General features: G+C 33.6%; 1 long non-coding RNA gene across 2 annotated transcripts in view; it reads right to left on the reverse strand.

The window, feature by feature from the left end:
- LOC106473240 overlaps positions 1–8,173 on the reverse strand; it is a 10,751-nt gene continuing 2,578 nt past the window's right edge. The window contains exons 2-3 of one of the 2 annotated variants that reach the window (XR_002613624.1): positions 4,964–5,148; positions 1–17 (exon numbers count right to left, since the gene is read on the reverse strand). This is a non-coding gene — a long non-coding RNA (uncharacterized LOC106473240). The remainder of the gene's footprint in view (positions 18–4,963; positions 5,149–8,173) is intronic. The other variant, XR_001291661.2, reaches the window with a different exon arrangement.

Genomic DNA, 8,173 nt, shown 5'->3' on the forward strand with positions numbered 1-8,173 from the left:
TAAAGAATCAGCTTCTACTGTTGATAGAAGTATAAATAGTGTTTATTTGTCTATAACAACACTGAATGTAAATCATGCTTCACTACATCATACTGAAATATAACACAATGTATTTAGATGAACAGGTCTGGTGTATAATTTACTTTGTGGTACAAAAGTATCCTGACATCCACCAGAAAACTGTGAATTATCAAAAAAGTGCAAAGAAAAATTTAAAACAAAGTTAGAACATGTATAACAATGGCATTGCCTTTATCAAGGAGTGTAACATGGATGTTTTTATTTAGTGACAATTCTTTTAAGGCTAAGATTTCGTCAGGGGTTAGGGGGTTAGTTTCTCTCTTACTATTAAAATTATAAATTGTAGACAGAGCAAGATTTTTTAATTTAGTAATAAAAAAATCATGGAAAAAATTTGTAGTCTCAATAATCGAATGGTGGTCGATAAAGCCAAGCTAAGGAATGGCGATTGTGGGAGATATAAAACCTCTGTGAAACAGCCAAGTCAAAAAATGAGTCATGGTTGACACCACTAATTGAAAAGGATTCAACCTCCTCTCAATACAAAATTGCCAATATGACTCTCATTACTGTTGATAAAAGTGTCTTTTATACTAAGCAGAAACCTAGACAGATATATGTCAACCTTAGAAATTAAACCCAATGCTGTATGAAAGACAGCATAACCTCTACGCTAGAAGCTTGAGCTTTTGGATAGCCAGGTGTATCATATCAGATCATGGCTGCCTCCACAGCAAGAGCCTAGAAAGAAGTGGAAGAGTTGGACACACCAGAAGGGACTGCAGAAGCAGAAACCTGGGTGCAGCAGCCAGTCTGGTGCTATCAAAAGGATCTGACAATGGGTTGGAACAAATCATAATTCTTACCCCGTGTAACGTATGAAGTGGAGAGAAGGTTTAGAGTGGTAATCCCATCTTGTCCAGATGGAAAGCAGCTATTGCCACACCCCAAAGATTAGGTACTAGAGACCAAATTGCCAATAGTTTGGTGATCCAATGAGCAGCCAAACCACCAATTAGACTAGCAAATGAGAGCCAATCCAACAGAACCTTGTGATGCAACATCTATTCTGTTGGGAGAATCTGTTTGGATTGAGACAATGGACATACCACCACAGGCATCACCTGTGGAACATGGGAAGCTAGAAGGGTGATAAGGTAGGAGTGGTCCAGAGAAAATTCGAAACTAAGGAGCCCTAGACCATATGCCACCGTGATGAGAAATATAAGATACAAACACAGAACATTCAGAGTGAAGCATGACAATTTACCCCTTAAGGAGCCCAGACCATAAGGCCTTGCCTGTTGAAGAGCAAGAAGTACAAAAACTATGTGTAAGAATTCCTTGTTGTCCATGCATAGACCCTGGAATTCCTGACTGTTGGTATATGCACCCCATCTCTGAAACAAGGCATTCATGTAGAAAAAGAAACTCTGGATGAGGTGGCAGTAGAGGAACCCAAATCATGGTAGTGTCCTGACTGAACAACCCCTCAAATTGAAGAATGATCCAGACTAAAGAAACTGGAGAAACCAATAAATATATGTATATGATCCTTGATTACATAAAAACCAATAAAAAGATCACTTGTGTTCTTGTTCCAAAGGCACGAAGGATTTGAGTGATGCCAACAATCCTAGCAGAAAAAGAACCATCCATGCAATGGGAGAAAGAGAAGTGAGTAAGAGTGTGGTGACCTATTCTATAATGTTGAACACGATGAGAGACAGTTGAGCCAAACTGAGAGGTGAAATGAAAAAAATATCCAGACTGGTGACATATTGAATTGAAGGAAGAATAGATGTCTCAGTCCCAGTAAAAAAACACAGTCTGAGGAATGAGTAACTTATGAACCTTGGAGAATCTAAACATTTATATAGACAAGGAAAATCAATGACTAGACACCAATCTCCTGGCAGCATAAGCTCAACAACTGACAGGAATAAACTTCTGAAACTAGCCCGACTCTATCTATCCTCAGACCAACCAGACTCAGATAACCCTAGAACTAAGTTCCACATCCCTATGAACTGCAGGAGACAAAAAGCCCACAGGTTGGGTGGCAGTCAGAAAGATGTGAACTGAATGATCAATTGTGACCCAAGGACCTGAAGAGATCCTGGACCCATGGTTAAGGTTACCACACGTCCAGAAATACTTGGAACCAAGACCCCACAGACCCTGAAGGTATACAATAATCACCGATGCTCCTAGTGATCTGACTAAGCATTGGAAACCTTGGATATAGATAGAATCTATTCTGAGTACCAATGTACCAAGGATATGATGTCGGGACTCATGAAAAGGGGTGGAACTAAGATCCCCTGTAGGAGCCGATGAAAATCGAGACTCCAACAACAACAACCAGGAGGAATGTGGAAGGCAAAAATGAAACCAACATGCATGCGAACAATGGATCCAGTCCATAATCAATGAAACTTGGGATCCTGAGTCTTCTAACAAAGGAAAGTGAAAGGATACAAAATGTTGAATTTGAGTTGTAAGTCTGTAAACTTACTCTGTCCCATCAGGGGACACAGACCTAGATAGGTGAGCTACAACTCCACCTAAAAACCCAGAAATTTGAGAAGCAGATGTATTATTTGAGTCAGAAAATGTTTCTACCTGGCAATGGTAGGTTAAATCATGAAGTTCCGACAAACCTTTACATAACAGTTCCTTTACATAACTCAGAAGAAAACCTCCTTTCATGAGCCAGAATGTGTGTGGATGGAGAAAAAAACTAAAATTTGCTCCCAGACCTTTCAGGCATCAAGTAAGTTGCTGGTTCAAAAGCAATTTGGAAAAAGCCCAAACATCACACGCTCAAAGGACCAACAAAAGAAAAATAAATCAAGGGCAGTTTATCTCAAAATGGCCTCCTTTTCATTTTTCATAGGTCATTTAAAGACTGTTGATGACCATTGATTGGAACAGCATTTTTTGAGGTAAAGTAAGTTGTTTTGTTAGATCAAAGCAACTTCTGGCCAGCTGCCATGTCCACCCTAAAGAATCAAACCCCAGACACCAGCACTTCAAGTCCATATACTTATCACAGTCCCACAGAAGGATGAAAGTCCAACAGAATAAAAAAAAGGCAAAGGAAAAAGCGAATCTGAAGTTTCTCCAAAATATAAAGGATCACCCTCAATTGCAGCCTCAGAGCCTCTTGGAGGACCACAACAGATCCAAATATATGTCTCCATCTCACTAAGAAAAAGATCACTAACAACCTCAACCAAAAGTGACCACCACCCCTGACTGTAATTCGGAATGCATATCGTAATTGGCAGAAGAAGAAAAAAACAATTTTTTTTAAATATTATTATTAGGATGATTACAAAATAACTGGGAAACCTGTTAGTGATGCTTTGCAAGAAAAAGTATTAACATAATCTGAATAAGGTGCCAGTACCAGGATAGAGGGCCCACTGACATAGGTGAAAAGTTTCATGAGATAAATATTGCCAATTAAGTGAGGGTATAAAAGAGAAACTGAGAAAAAATCAGACCAGTGCTCAGACGGGCAAAGAAGAAACCCTGGTGGTCGAGTAATAGCTATAAGTGTATGTTTTGAAATAACTGAGCAGAGAAGAATAATTTGTCTTGTCAAATTGTGTTCTAAAATAACTGAAAGAACCTGTATGAACTTTAAAGAAAAAGATAAATATTTAAAGCTCTGGATACAACTGTGATAACCAACAGTGTAACGACATTTATATATACATTTGACTTGTATTAATATATTATTTCAAAATAAGTGGACTATGTGCTGTTTGTTTATTGTTTAAATTTATCACCAACAAGTTACAGAATCTGATTCAAGTTAAAGAATCTGACCCATATATAAAACCTGATAGTGGGCAGAGAAGTCGCTCACCTACAAGTTCCCAACATTGGCCAAACTGTATAAAATATATTTACAAGTACTAGCAGCCTCATTTCCAAGTGACTGCATCTTTTCAAAAATAGGCTTAGTTCTTACTCAGTGTCCAACCAACTTGAAGCTGAACTCTGCTGTATAGTTCATATGTCTCAGTCACAATCTTCAAGTTTCTTATAAATAGTTCACTAAGTATACATAATGCTTTCTTAATGCTGATACATCTGTATATTTTAAGTTATTACAATCTATGTAAATAGTTCCAAATTGTTCACTAATATTTGTTTAAGCTATGTTGGGACTTTTAAACAAGTTTAAATGTTCAGATTCAACTTCAATGACAGTGTGTCCAAAACAGTGACTTGTTTTTATTTTACTAGTCTTGCTTTACAGTAAATACCGTGTTCATGAAATTCTTGAATATTTTACATATTTATTATATTTAGTATTGTAATATGTGATTTGTTCTGAGTTATGATACCAGATTTTTTTCATAAGTTTATTTTAAAAATATTTGTAAAATTATCATTTTATAAAAAAATTACAGTTTCATTTGATTATCTTCATTAAAAACCATCAGAACAATATAACATCTTTATTGTAAAACAAAATATAAATTACATAAATGAAAACACTCTCATTAACTTCACTAACCTAACTCATATTCATAAAGTATCCTTGTCTCAAGCCATCATCACAATAACAGCTCCCTCTAGCAAACAAATAAATCATAGCATTAAAAATATAATTTAAAACTACACTGTCATATTCAGTTACAGTGTATAAAGTTTCACAGTTTACAGGTCTTTACAAATCAATCAAATTGACCAAGCCACATGCAGATGGTTAACAAAATGCTAAGGTTTGTAATTAACACTTCAAGTCAAAGTTTTTAGTACTACTGTATTTCCCCTAATTAACACCCCCCCTCTAATTTAATAAAAAATATCTAATAATCAGTGACAGAAAATTCATGTACACTGTTAAACAGGTAAAATTCACACTACTTGTGTTGGACATAACACAAAATATTTAAATTCTAAATATATATATACTTACCACTAGATAATGTAGGAGTTTCATCTTCATTTTTCATCAATTTGATGTCCAATAGGTTCTTCTGCTCCTTTTCAGAAAAGGGTTCAACTTTCATCTTTGATAAATCCATGGTTACATCACAGCTTCAACTTTGTATCATACAGTTAGTCTACAGAGAAACAGGCTCAGAATTAGGTACTTGCATTCTGCAAAAATATTACAAATTTTTATTAAGTACAAATCTTAAAATCAACATTATCTTGATAGCTTTTAAATAAATATCTAAGCTCCTTAATGTCCTTGCATTTAAAGTTACAATTCTTTATTTGACATTGTGATAGTTATATATATACATATATTATGTATTTTCATCATTGAAACATTTAACAAAGTTTATATTATACTTTACTTATGGTATCTGTCTTGTAATGTTAAATGTAAAGCAGTTGATACATATAATCCTTCTATTCATCAGTAGAACATTTTACAAAGTTTATATAGTATAAAAATATGGAGTTTAGTATTTCTGTAGTTCCACTGACATCTTCATTAGTGTAGTTTTTTATGCGAGGTTTATATATTCTGTGGGGTATAAACCTACTCCCCAGTGATGTTTAAACAGCATAACTTTTGGTAAAGATTGTTATGATTTCTTGCTAGATGTTTTGTTTTAAAAACAATTAACTATTGTAGTGATGAATATAAAATTAAATAGTAGGTTGAACAATAGCAGATTTATAAAGATTTAAAAATATAAAATTGTTCAACCTATTATTTAATGATGACATCTTTGTCACCTATTCAGTTTTAACTATATGTTTCTTTTTATAAGATCCATTAGGTAACATCTCTCTCTAAATATATATATATATATTTGAGAGATGAATGTAAAAGTTTATATATTACAATACTTAAGGAATATAATAGACCTCTTGGTCAACCAAGGCTGTTATATCCACTAACAATAAACTCTCCCCCCCCCTCTCTCTATATATATATATATTTGTATGTGTGTATAGACATAAACATGTACAAGTAAATAGTACTAATACTGTAAATTACATCAATTCTGTATAGACAATGTAATCAGCACTATATAAGAATTAGAGTGTGTGTTAGCACTTTCTATGTAGGAATGGCATGGACACCTGTAATAAAACAATACAAAAGACACCTGGATTTTCTTCTTTACTGGCCATCATAAACTAGGTATGAATAGCTACCTGACATTAGTTGCTATATCTCTGGTGTGTATACCACTTTTCAGCTGCCCCAATGTCATAAACCAGTGAATACCCAAAACAGAGATTTCTAATTTTTGTTCATAGTCATATTTCTTCAACAGGCCTAGTGCGTACCTAGTTCTAGTAGTAACTATAATGTTGTCATAATTTGATAGAGCAAAACAGTCTTCATGACCTTTGACTACCTATTTCATTATTATTATTATATGTAAAATTGATAAAGCTTTAGAATACACTATATAACCTTGTAACCCACATATGCCATCTTATGAAAAAGTAAACAAACAAGTATTAGGAAAGAATAATTACTGCTAAATAAAAAAGCTATGTAGGACTGGCTACTGAACTTGAAAAAAGAACCAAACATGATAGGGATGGTAGTCGACATATCACTTGATCCGGCTAATTATCACATTGTAGAATAAGCCATCAGAATTTAACATGGAGAATAAATCCCAACATTACTGAATTCCTAACTGGCAAAACAAATAGAACCAGACCTTCCACTCATAAAATGTTACACTATTGTAAAACAGTCAAAAAAGTAGTATTATAAAGTTAACTAAAGGAAAGATATAATGATGAAAGCTGAGATTTTATTCAAACAACAAGCATTCAATAAACAAAGTGGGGAAGCCAGTAATGTTGGGATTTTATTCTACATACAAAGTCTGCTGTGTGATCATTAGCTGGATCAAATGATATGCCCATTTTCCCCCTTATCTTGTTTCTTTCTTTTCTTCAAGTTCAGTAGTCAGACCTACATAGCTTTTTTTATTTAATGATAAATTCTTTCCTAATACTTGTGTAGAGCAAGGAATGATTTTCCTTAAAGAAAAGGATAATGATTTATTGGAATGTACTAGGAGGGGGGATACTAGAAATTAGTAGAATACTAGAATTAGAATGATTTCCAAGATGAAAGAATTATTTTACAGGGAAAATTTTATTTTAAAAAAGGTCGGTGTAAAATATGTGATCTTACTGAAGTTAAATATATTTTCAAGGAAATGAATAGATAAATGAGAAATTAAACATACACTAATAGTAATACAGAAGTTTAAATTTAGTTTTAAGATTTGGAAGAGACTGGCTGTGCTCCGATTAAAAGTTTTATTATTTCTAACGTGATTGGCTCATGGAATAAGCTACTATGAAAAGTAGTGTAACTCGGCAATTTTGAAAGAAAGTAAAATAAGAGAACAATTTATTTCCTGAAATACAAATGGTAGACTTCAATGCCTACTTTTTCTAAAGGATGGGTATAGAGTTTAATGAAATTGAAAACGTTGAAAGTTGTGACTTCAACTGTTGAAGGTCCATCGTTTTTCAGGATGGCTAGAACTTGAGTGATAGCGAATTCTACTTGTCTTTTTTTATGGTTTTGTTTACTATTCGTTCATTATTCCTTTTACCATTTAATATAAGTGCGAGTATTTTGTTATAATAAAGCGCTTACTCACCTTCTACCCAGAACACGTTAATTTTGATGAAATATGTATGAATGTATTTATTATGAATCAAAAACTACCTTCCCCTAGCGGTTATGCACATATACTAATGTTTTGAAAGATTAGGTAGGTTTTACGGTAAAAGTTTATCATATAATATCTAACCTAGTGCTCTAACTACGCAATAGAAAGCCATCTTTCATCTTAAAAACGAGATAGTTCACGAGTTACAGCTAGAAAGAATTATTGTTCAATATTATCATTAAATCTTGAGAAATGATTTAATTTTAGAATATTGTGATTTTTAGAATTAAGTGTTTCTGGTTCCTTTTCTAATTTTTTAATTTATTAATTGAGGTTTATGGTGAATTGTTCATTAATGTTTTACTTTGTCCTGTCCAAGCATAAGTGTACTAACTTTTTGTTATAAGTGATAAGGTTATTGTTACGTCTCCGTTCGTTAGTTAATTTTCCGTAAATTCGTTCCAACTGTTACGTCTCTGTATGTTTGTTTGTTAATTCTTCTAAGATACAAG

This window comes from Limulus polyphemus, unplaced genomic scaffold (genome assembly GCF_000517525.1).
Source record: "Limulus polyphemus unplaced genomic scaffold, Limulus_polyphemus-2.1.2 Scaffold5996, whole genome shotgun sequence".
Taxonomy (NCBI): domain Eukaryota; kingdom Metazoa; phylum Arthropoda; class Merostomata; order Xiphosura; family Limulidae; genus Limulus; species Limulus polyphemus.